Below are 12,225 nucleotides of genomic sequence, written 5' to 3'. Positions count from 1 at the left end.
CATTGACCTGATATCAGTTTTATACTGCAACTAAGATTGTTTTTTTTTTTATAGCTTTTTTAAAAGTAAAACCAATTTAAAATTTATTTTCATTTGTTTCTTAACCCTGATTTTGGAAAAAAGTGCTCCATGATAAAATTGACATTGCCCAAAATTTAGCTGAGTTACTACATTAAGGAAATAAAAATAATTAGTCGCAGTATAAAAGTAATTGTACGTGGGTAAATAAAGGCAATAGTTGTATACCACTGTTTAGTAGTCGTAAATTCAATAAGCGAAAAGAAAATATAGTAGCAAACTGAAACCGAGGCCAACAAATAACCATAAGAAGGAATAAACAAATCAAAAGTAACACTGAACTACAACGTAAACAAACGGTAGACATACATACATGTAGCAACTGATTACTTAATAACAACAGCAATATTCCTGACTTGCTACAAAATAGATATAAAATATGTTTTATTAAAGGACTTAGTTACCCATTGCTATAATTGCTTACATCCTCTTCATTTGATCTTTCGTGGATAGTTTTCTCATTGGGAATCATACCATATCTTCTGCCGTTTTGGCAAATATGAGGTTATTACCAATAATGTACGAAATAGCATACATTTATGTACATGTATAAATATTCAGTGAATTACAAAATGACACGCATATTAATCCTCTTTAAGCTACGAAAATGGTTGAATATATACTAGTCAACAAAAGAAACGATACACGACTTTGAAATAAAATTCATCAAAAAGTATTACATATAAAACCAAAAACGATACACTATTTAAAAAAGCTTTCATTTGCAATGTATGCACATGTGACAATGAAAGTCAAAACTTGTCGGAAAGTATCTAAATTCCGTGTAAACGATCATAGCGTGCAAATTAGTTTTGCGGGATGGTGAATAAAAATCGACACATAATTGTCTAAGTTCTAAATAAAATTTCAAATTTGCTTAACAATATTCAATATGCTAATCAAATGTTCAATGTTCATGTTGTAACTAAGGGTTGAAATATTGTTTTTGTCAAATTTATAACAAAAAATAGTTTTTTCAAATCTCAAAAAATGCAAAAAAATAAATTTATTTTCGTCTCAAATCATTGCTTTAGATATGAAAACAACACACAGTAAAATGTGGAACCTTTCTAATTAGTTTTAAGATTGTTACCGCTTTTTGAATATCACTTTACACATACTGTCTATGGTAAATCAGTTGATGATGTATACGTTTTCAAGATTTCTCGTGGGGCCGATCTTTGCTTAACAAATAAACGAAGAAACTGTATGATCTTTAAAAACAAATTGATGGCAAACATTGTATGTACTTTTAAATTAGAGGTTGGCATCATTAGTTGGAACTTCTGTTTTTAAAATAATCGTTTTATGTAAATTTTGTTGAAAAAAAACGCAAAAAACGTCACGAAAGCAAAACAAGTATTTATGTTTTCATAATGATTAAGTGTTACTACCTTCAATATTGGTCCAATGAACAGTAACTTTATCTTTAATTTGAAAAAAAAACAGTCTTGTATCGTTTCTTTTGTTGACTAGTATTTTTCTTACATTAGGTACAAAAATGCTTACAAGTATACTCCGTGGGGTATGAAAAGACATACACATACAAATTTCTATGAGGTATGAAATGATTCGTATACAGCATTGACTCTGCTAAAGAACGAATTGGTGGTAATAAAATGATTAGAGGGCGAAACGACTATTACTAAGTCCGTAATATGTCAATTGTTAACCTATCCGTCTATTGATTGATAACGTTTTCAGGAATTTCACGTTTTTAACTCATGTGACCAAAGGGTCAAGTCACTCAGCGTCGGTCGTCTATCTTCTTCGTCGTTCGTCTGTATACCTAATCAATAATCTTCTCCTCTGAAACTACTAGGCCGAAATTAACCAACATCTTTATTCATGTTTCTAGTTTAAAAAATTGGTCTGAAAATCCGCCTGCCAAACAAGATGGTCGACATGGCTAAAAATAGACCTAGGGATGAAATGCAAGTTTAAATTATTGTTTCGAAAACCATTATGATTAGACTTAATCTAACAGGGGAAGAAATATTCAAATTAGTCATCTTAACCTAATGTCCATTTCCAACGAAACTGTCAGACAATTTTTCATAGGAGTGATTGCACTTTGAAAAAAAATATCTATATTTTTTATTTTTTGGGGTATTTTGCCTTTTATATTAAAAGTTATAGCAGATAGATTGAAACTTTAATATGCAAACATGATCAGCACGACAATATCTACATTTAATACTGTTGGATTATAGCTCTTCGTCATTTATATAAGCTTTGGATTTCAAATATTTTGGCCACGAGCATCACTGAAGAGACATGTATTGTCGAAATGCGCAGCTGGTGCAAAAAATTGGAACCGAAAATTTTATTAATACAATATAGTGGAAATCATAGGAGGACTCTTCATTATCCCCTTCATGAACGATTTTTACCATTTTGTACGACGCGCCTAATGTTACATGATGCAAACTATACTAGACATATAGACACTTAAATAAGCACAATTGATTAGCAAGACCTACTAACAAGTCAATTATTGTTGAAATAGTTTGTAGACGCTTAATAAAAGTGATTGCCGTTCATTTATGCTAATTTTTTACCCTCTTTTGTGTTTTGAGTTTAAACTAAAAAAAAGGAATAGAAAATAAACGGACTAACTGATCATCAAAACAACATCAACAAAACAAAGAATTATGTAATTAATTCTTATCTTGCATTTAATATTGAAGACCGTCATTTGCTAAATATGCCCATCGAACAAGGTGAGTAGCACATGTTATGTAGAGTCTCTAGTTTCAATGTACGTTACACTTCGTGTTTTTGTTAATTTGGGATGAATTTGATTATCCGTACTTCTTTTTCTGAAACAGAATTTCGTATTGTTTATGTTTAAGGACGACATCTTCAAAGGGGATTTAGCAGGAGCGAGTACTTTAGTTAAATTGCACATGACATCGTGGAAGCCAAGCAATGCATCGAGTGAACTTTTTCTAGGGAAATATTTATTAAGCACAGCACCAATGGTCGACAGAATAAAATATGTACATATGCCAAGCCGAACCAAATACGGATCAGTTGAAGTCCACCATATAAAACCATTCGGGAAATATAAAATGTATGCACAATGTATTGTAAGAATAAGCGAGTACATTTAATCACCAAGAATTTTCAAAATCGAATATTTAAATTCCAAAGGTGTATGATAGAAAACGACTAGGTGACTATAGAACCTCTAGAGTATAACAAGTCACGTGGCCAGTACTTCGGTAAAGACATCTAAAACAGCATATTATGAATTTGTTCAAATTGCAGAATTCTTCATGTGCATGTCTTAAGTTATAAGCCTATAATTTACTATGAGTTTTTGTAGTTCTTATTTGTTTTTCGTTCTATATTTTGTTTCAAAAACGTTTTTATTGTTTGAATATTTTTACATGTTTTATTCATGGGTTTTATCATAGCTGACTATGCGGTATGTGTTTGCTCAATATTAAATTTCGTGTGGTTATCTATACTTTTCATCTTTTTTGTAATTTTGTCCCAAGTTTCCTAAATGCAAATCATACTACACCTTTTTTTTTTTATTAGTGATCAGTTGTAGTCAATTCCTTTGACAGATTCTGTAAAACAAATTATTTTAGCGGATATCTGTTTTCTTGTTTAGACTTTTCTAGCCTATTTCGAGGCGATTTAATTTCACGATTTTCAAATTTACCGTCTCAATTGTTTAATTTTGTTTCTTTTTCAGAACGACCCTTCCCGTGACACAACTTGTTCTTCATCACTATAGAGAGTGTAGAACATCTTATGGAATCTCAAAGGTAATGCACAAGATGAATGCAGAACAACAAAATATTCTTTTAAGAACTAATTTTACAAATGACAAATGTTTTGGGTTCAAACCATATTACCAATCGGACATGGAACTTATTATAGAAAAAATAAGAAAACGTGTATTAGAATTGCATAGAAAACTTTTATTTTAAAAAACAGAATTAATCGTTAAGCAATTGCAGACATTTGTTTGAAGTTTAGTTTTTGAAAAATGCATACAGATTTTGATGATAGATAACTTATACCATCCGTCAAACACCATCGGCCTTTATACCATACACTGTTGCCCATACTTCGAATTTGTACATGATTTTTATTCTATCTAACCTTTCTTGCATGTTAAAAACATATACGATACATAAGCACCTATCTTGACACATTTTTAATGGTTTACAACACAGCGAGGGAAAAAATCGAACCTGGAGGCACGCTTCAACTTGCACTTCAACAAAAAAATGAGTTCTTCAAACCATATTATCAATCGGACATGGAAATTATCATAGGGAAGTAAGACCACTCGTTTTAGAATTGCATAGAAAACCTTCATTTTAAAAACTAAAATCAATTGCTTAGAAATTGCTACACAGGTGGCTCAATAACACCCTTATCATTTCCATTTTCGTTATTATTACATGAATGGCATAATCTTCCATAAACCATACACCTTTACAACATGCGGGTTTGTATAGGTGAGTTTAAACAATGCAATAGCGGTGATTAGTGCGAATTAATCAACAATCAACATTGATGTATTTTTTCCTTTTTTACCTTCTGCCAGTCTTTTGTTGTAAGTGGCCAAAGAACGTAGTCAATCGTCAAACTTAATATTTTACTTTCATCACAATATTCAATACTTATTTATATTGTATTGTTATAAAAAGACACATTTCACTTCACGAATGAAAAAAGCCAACATATAATTATCTTGATTGGAAAAATTGCCATACATATTTCCTTTTGACAATTAAATACATTTTTCCACAAAACAAAACAGATCCAGTCGTTTTACATCAACCCAAAATTAAGTTTAGATATCATGGATATATCGTGGTCCAAGATCTATTATCTTCCGGAGCACCTGAGATCACTCCAAGATTTTGGTTGGGTTCTTGTTGTTTATTCTTTAGTTTTCTATGTTGTGTCATGTATACTATTGTTTGCCTCTTTGTCGTTTTCATTTTTAGTCATGGAATTGTCAGTTTATTTTCGATTTATTAGTTTGACGGTCCCTTTGGTGTCTTTCGTTCCTCTTTTACTAAATGTTATAGGTGAAATAGTAAAAACAACATTATTGATACTATAAGTACTAGGGAGAAGAGAATTATGTTAAGGAACAAAAAAGCTCTTTTTTCGAGACATTGACTTTTTGTAAAGAAAATGTTGGGAAAAAAGCTGGCTCGGACTTTAACATTATAGTTACAATCATTTGTTTTCCTTTTTGTCTCATAAATCTGTTGATATATTGGAACATAACGTTATATGTAGATATAAGAAACTGTGTTATGGGAACCAATAAGACAACTTTCAATCCAAGTCACAATTTGTAAAAGGAAACCATTTAAGGTCAAAGTACGGTCTTTAGCACGGAGCCTTAGCTCACACAGAACAGAAAGCTATAAAGGTCCCAAAAATTAAATAGTGTAAATCCAATTAAACACGAAAAAGGAAAATGTTGTAGAGTTCATGTTAAAGAGAAATTGTATTATGATATAACAACGAAGTTGTTGATACTTTTACCTATCTTGCATGTTAAAAACATATACGATACATAAGCACCTAATAGTATCTTGACACATTTTTAATGGTTTACAACACAGCGAGGGAAAAAATCGAATCTGGAGGCGCGCTTCAACTTGCCCTTCAACAAAAATGAGTTCTTCAAACCATATTATCAATCCGACATGGAAATTATCATAGGGAAATAAGAACACTCGTCTTAGAATTGCATAGAAAACCTTCATTTTAAAAACTAAAATCAATTGCTTAGAAATTGCTACACCGGTGGCTCAATAACACCTTTATCATTTCCATTTTCGTTATTATTACATGAATGGCATAATCTTCCATAAACCATACACCTTTACAACATGCGGTTTTATATAGGTGAGTTTAAACAATGCAATAGCGGTGATTAGTGCGAATTAATCAACAATAAACATTGATGTATGTTTTCCTTTTTTTACCTTCTGTCAGTCTTTTGTTGTAAGTGGCCAAAGAACGTAGTCAATCGTCAAACTTAATATTTTACTTTCATCACAATATTCAATACTTATTTATATTGTATTGTTATAAAAAGACACATTTCACTTCACGACTGAAAAAAGCCAACATATAATTATCTTGATTGGAAAAATTGCCATACATATTTCCTTTTGACAATTAAATACATTTCATTCCATAAAGCAAAACAGATCCAGTCGTTTTACATCAACCCAAAATTAAGTTTTTACAAAAGTGTTCAACACTAGACATGCTAGAGATATCATGGATATATCGTGGTCCAAGATCTATTATCTTCCGGAGCACCTGAGATCACTCCAAGATTTTGGTTGGGTTCGTGTTGTTTATTCTTTAGTTTTCTATGTTGTGTCATGTATACTATTGTTTGCCTCTTTGTCGTTTTCATTTTTAGTCATGGCATTGTCAGTTTATTTTTGATTTATTAGTTTGACGGTTCCTTTGGTATCTTTCGTCCCTCTTTTACTTAATGATATAGATGAAATAGTAAAAACAATATTATTGACACTATAAGTACTAGGGAAAAGAGAATTATGTTAAGGAACAAAAAAGCTCTTTTTTCGAGACATTGACTTTTTGTAAAGAAAATGTTGGGAAAAAAGCTGGCTCGGACTTTAACATTATAGTTACAATCATTTGTTATCATTTTTGTCTCATAAATCTGTTGATATATTGGAACATAACGTTATATGTAGATATAAGAAACTGTGTTATGGGAACCAATAAGACAACTTTCAATCCAAGTCACAATATGTAAAAGGAAACCATTTAAGGTCAAATTACGGTCTTTAGCACGGAGCCTTACCTCACACAGAACAGAAAGCTATAAAGGTCCCAAAAATTAAATAGTGTAAATCCAATTAAACACGAAAAAGGAAATGGTTGTAGAGTTCATGTTAAAGAGAAATTGTATTATGATATAACAACGAAGTTGTTGATACTTTTACCTATCTTGGTGTACTTTTAAATTGTTATGGCAAACCTAATATGCTACAGAAATTGTCAGAACAAAGAAGAAAAATAGTGTTTGCTTTTAGAAGAAATGTCAAAAATAAGTTTTTAAATTATGTCACTAAGTTATTTCTTTGTGATACTTATATCAATTCTTTATTTTGAAAATATACTTGGTGTTAAATTGTCTACTCACAATGTTATGATATATCATGAACTATGTAGATTGCAACTTAATTTCACAGGAAAATGGAAGATAATAAAATATTGATTGAAGTTGTTAAATCATTTAAACTGTATATTGAAAAATGTTATAATTACTGATAATGCAAATTCGAAAGATGACTTAAGGATGTTCGCTTGTCATGTTTTTGAATTTTTGTCAAACTTTTGGAATCCTCTAGGTTTATTCATTTGAATGCCTTAAATCATGTCTCTTTTCGTTCCCTCAAAGATCCCCTATCAACATACTTGATCCTAGTGTTATGAAAAGCTTGTTTTAAAAACAAAAAGAGAGGCGAACTTGTTTCATAATTAGTGAAACTGTTCTTAGTTTTTTATATAAATAATTAACTGTTTGTCACAGGTTTAAGTGATGTATGGTATTGCCGAAACCTTATTTCCGACTTGCCCGATGTAACTTTTGTATGGTTTTCTAAAACAAGGACTTGATGCTCATTTGTATACTTCTCTAAAATGTTCTTATTATAAATATAATAGATATTTTTTGTCTTCAATTTTGTTTATGCAAACCAGTTCCCAATATTTACAAAGCATGCATTACAAACATTCGATTGAGTAGCCACAACTTTATGGTATAATAGAAATTAATAGAACATGTACTTTTTGTACATTTCATCCTCAAATGTCAATGTTTTCAAAGTTTTAGAACAGTTCATATTTACCCATATAATTCATGTAATTGGGAAAAAACATCGATGTACAAATGTATAATACAAATGAGTACAAATAATGTAAAAGAGTATTATTTAGGTTAATTCATTTTAAGATCTTTTGAGCTTAGAACTGAAAGGCTAAAAATAATGACCATGAAAGGCATTAATACATATGTATGTGATTTTTATAGAATTAAGATAATAACATCTGCCTGAACTTTTTTTCAATGTTTCATTTTATTATATAAAAGTGTTTTTCTTTTACAAATCATGATGTTTTATTTTATGTGTACATGTTCCATTCTCAATTTTATGTTATGCTGTCCTTCAAGGGACCTATGTTAGAATAATAAATATTCTTATTCTAATTCTTATTCGTATTCTATGTAGACTAATGAAAAATATATTAATTCATATAGCTTACTGTTTATTCATTCTTAGCCGTTTGCTACCAATTTTGTGTGATTCTATGGTATATAAATATGAATCACAAATTCAAATGATCAACGAATATTCATTTTTTTCTTTTGGCTGCTGATGCAGAGATTTGAAGAAATAAAATATCCTCAAAAATACAAGTTTTCCTCAATCCATGAAAATCGATACCCACGCAAACAAGTGAAGCCACAGTAGAAGGTATTGGACACATGCCATATTAGTACATACCATGTCTCCTCGATGTCTTAGATGCATGGCTTCATATGTAAAAGAGGGACGATAGATACCAAAGGGACAGTCAAACTCATAAATCTAAAACAAACTGACAACGCTATGTCTAAAAATGAAAAAGACGAACAAAAAAACAATAGAACACATGATACAACATAGAAAACTAAAGAATTAACAACACGAACCCCACCAAAAACTAGGGTTGATCTCAGGTGCTCCGGAAGGGTAAGCAGATCCTGCTCCAGATGCGGCACCCGTCGTGTTGCTATGTGATTACAAATCCGGTAAATAGTCTAATTCGGTAGGTCAAATTCATGAAAGGGAAGGGGAGTGTAGTTCATAACGGTCAACCAACTCGTGATGGCGTCCGTAAAATTTACGAAGGGATGATTTCAACTGAACCATTTGGAACTCTTGGTTTAATAGCTTCCTTGTGAGCAGTAACCCTCTATCAAGAAAATCATGATAGGACATGCAAGCACGGGAATATCGTATCAATTGGGAGATATATACCCCGTATGTAGGTGCTGCTGGAATGTTGCTACTTAGAAATGGCAAGTTCACAATTGGAAAGCTGCAATCATCTCTTTTGTCGTAAAGTTTTGTCTTCAACCGACCCTCATTGTAACAGATCTACAATTGTTATGCTAATTTTAAGACAAAGTATAAATCATTCTTATAACTCAACCTATGTGATATTGTGTCCAAGTTTCAAGAAATAAAACCACAAGACATATAGGAATAGTTACACATGTATCAATAAGTCAACCATAGGATTATCAACTAAACCTGTCCATACTGAAAACTTGTACAAACGGATCGAAAACGGGATTGAACTAATTGAAATGATTGAAAATGATGCTCGTGTTATACTTCCCTGTTACATTCGCACAACATTTTGAAAACAATTTGTTGAGTTGTGAATCTATGTCCATTCGTTTGTTATAAACATTATTTAAGGCAACAGCAAAAAAGTTGTTTTATTTATCGGTTGAATAATAATCAATTTGTTATTATTATTATCTTAATTAAAAACCAACCCGGCATATGCTTAAAGTAATAACACAAATAATTTTAACATACAAAAAAATATATTCTAAAAGCTGACGGACCGACGTTTTTTCAGACATATAACGATTTGTTTTTGAATCTTTGCGTAGACACTTTTTGGATCATTTATAGTAATTTGTTTTACAGTTTTAAAGATTGTATCGCAGTGTTTGATGTGTACCACAGCTTTTTGTATATTTCTATAATATCTGTTTGTTTTGTTCACACATTGTTGTAAATATAATGGACTGATGATGCATAAGTGTCCTACACGTAAGTGGCTTAGCAATCTATAAAACAAGGTGTAATCCACTATTTTCTACAAAAGTAAATGACAGTACCAAGTTAGGAATATGAACTTTGTTTTTCATTTGTCGTATGTATTAAATATGTTAAGTTTTCTATTAGATACCGGTCTATTTTCGTTAAATTTTCTTTTGAGTTGGTATTTTTGTTATTTTACATTTAAAAATGTGTAAACTCTTTTCCTCCTTTGTCTGACTTGGTTTTTTAGACAATGAACTCGATTAACTTTAGCCTCAACCGTCTATGATTCTCACCGTCTCCAAAGGAAAATTAATTGATCTGAGTGATCATGATATAATGGTTGGATTACTAGGGTTGTAAAGACAGTCTAAACTGCCTGCATTAACCGTTCGAATGTTCTTTAGACCGAGTTGTCTTGAATCCTTTAGAATACTGGCTAACAAACAAGTACAATGGTCACCTGGTGCATGTAAATCCCCTGATGAAGAGAAAGTTATAAATCTTAGCTGCTTTTCCATTTACATTGAGCCTATCAATATTTCATAAATTTTAATTTGTAAGGCAACTTTCCTTTACATTTGGTGATTTTCTGGCAAATTTCCTTTACATTTTGGTGTTTTCTACTGTAATGCAAAAACTCGTGATGTGTGCTAAAATGTTTTTATTTCGTTTTTGATTTTTATTGACTTAATTTTTCTTAAAGCGTTTTTCTATCAACTGTCTTGAAATTGAAAGAATGAATGAATTTTATTTCTCATAAACTACAAATTACATAGTTACAGAGAATATACACACAATTACATTAAATATTGAGTTTAATTCAAATTCAGTTTATTACATGTTTTGTAACTTTACATTGTTGTACCTTCTGTCAGTCGTCTGGAAAAGCCATAGGTCATCCATGTAAAAGTTCCAACGAATAGTGATTGACATAATCCTGATACGATCAATAATGGCGATTGCTAATATCATACAACCCGTGACATATATATCTATACGACTAACGAAGTCCAATATATAGAACTTATGACGCATGTCGAATCCGATATCGATGTCATAATACACATGCGCCTTCCGTTAAATACATATTACCTTCTATAAACCCCTCCTTTATCACGAGAATCTTCCGGTAGTGGTTTATATCATTTTTTAGTACGTCTGGTGTAACAAGTCTGTTTTCTTTTATCCTGAATCAAACTTGGTTTACTAGTATAACGAATGATTTTAGTAAGATTGATGTAGTAAAACAACAAGAACAGGTTAAACAGAACATTTTGAATACAGAGCAAACTGTAAATCTTACAATTTGCATGATTTTATCAGAAAACACACTAAATTATGGCATCTGTACTTTAATTAAGTCAAGTAAAGAATCACACTTCAACATGTTCAAATACAAAATAAACAAGAAATTAATCTGAAATGGAATATACTTAATACACGAAAAAACTGTGCCACTCCCTTTAAGAAATACACAATAAAGAACAGACAATTTATTTCAGAGAAATTGGCTAATTCGATGTGACGGACTTGTTTACCCCTTTCAAAGAAGTGTTTATTAAATACATTGTACACTGTTTGGGGTTGATAACTTTTAAAACTATCATAAAACCCCAAACTAATTTAGATAATAAATATATGTACAATTCACAAGTCTGGCAGATTATCTCGACCGGAAGGACAAAACTTATTAAATAAGATAAGAGCCAATACAAGAAAATATTGAGAAGAAAAGTGTCAACATATGAATTTGTATTGGTGCTTTGGTGTACGTATATTATAACCTACATTTTGAACCATGCTGTGGTCGTGACACGTTAACCTGTGGGAATCCCCTGATGTTGACAATTACAAAATACTATTTTGGTTAATCTACTTATTGCAATGTGTTTATCATTGGTTGATTGAATACCAACATATTCATGTAATGTTCATGTACGGTAAAGGCAAAAGATACCAAAAGGACATTATAATATGTCATGGAATATGTGTCTTTCATGTATTTATAACTTACCAAAAGACTAATAACTGACGTGTATATTAACGTCTCAATCGCTTTTAACATGTTCCTTGTGTCTGCGAGTATATGTTTAAACTTCCGTTTATTACTTCCTCAACTCTTGTACTGAGGAGATGTTCTTGTAGCTTATATGTTTTCAGTAATTAATGAATAATTCTATATATATTATATGTATATTTATTTATATTTCAGAATTTAAAATTTGTAGGGCACTTTTTATCTAGCATTGATGGTTTAATTTTCTACTGTGATTTGTTGAAT

The sequence above is a fragment of the Mytilus trossulus genome, chromosome 14 (genome assembly GCF_036588685.1).
Source record: "Mytilus trossulus isolate FHL-02 chromosome 14, PNRI_Mtr1.1.1.hap1, whole genome shotgun sequence".
Classification (NCBI taxonomy): Eukaryota; Metazoa; Mollusca; class Bivalvia; order Mytilida; family Mytilidae; genus Mytilus; species Mytilus trossulus.
The sequence above is the reverse complement of the archived record's forward strand: the minus strand, read 5'-3'. Positions refer to the sequence as shown.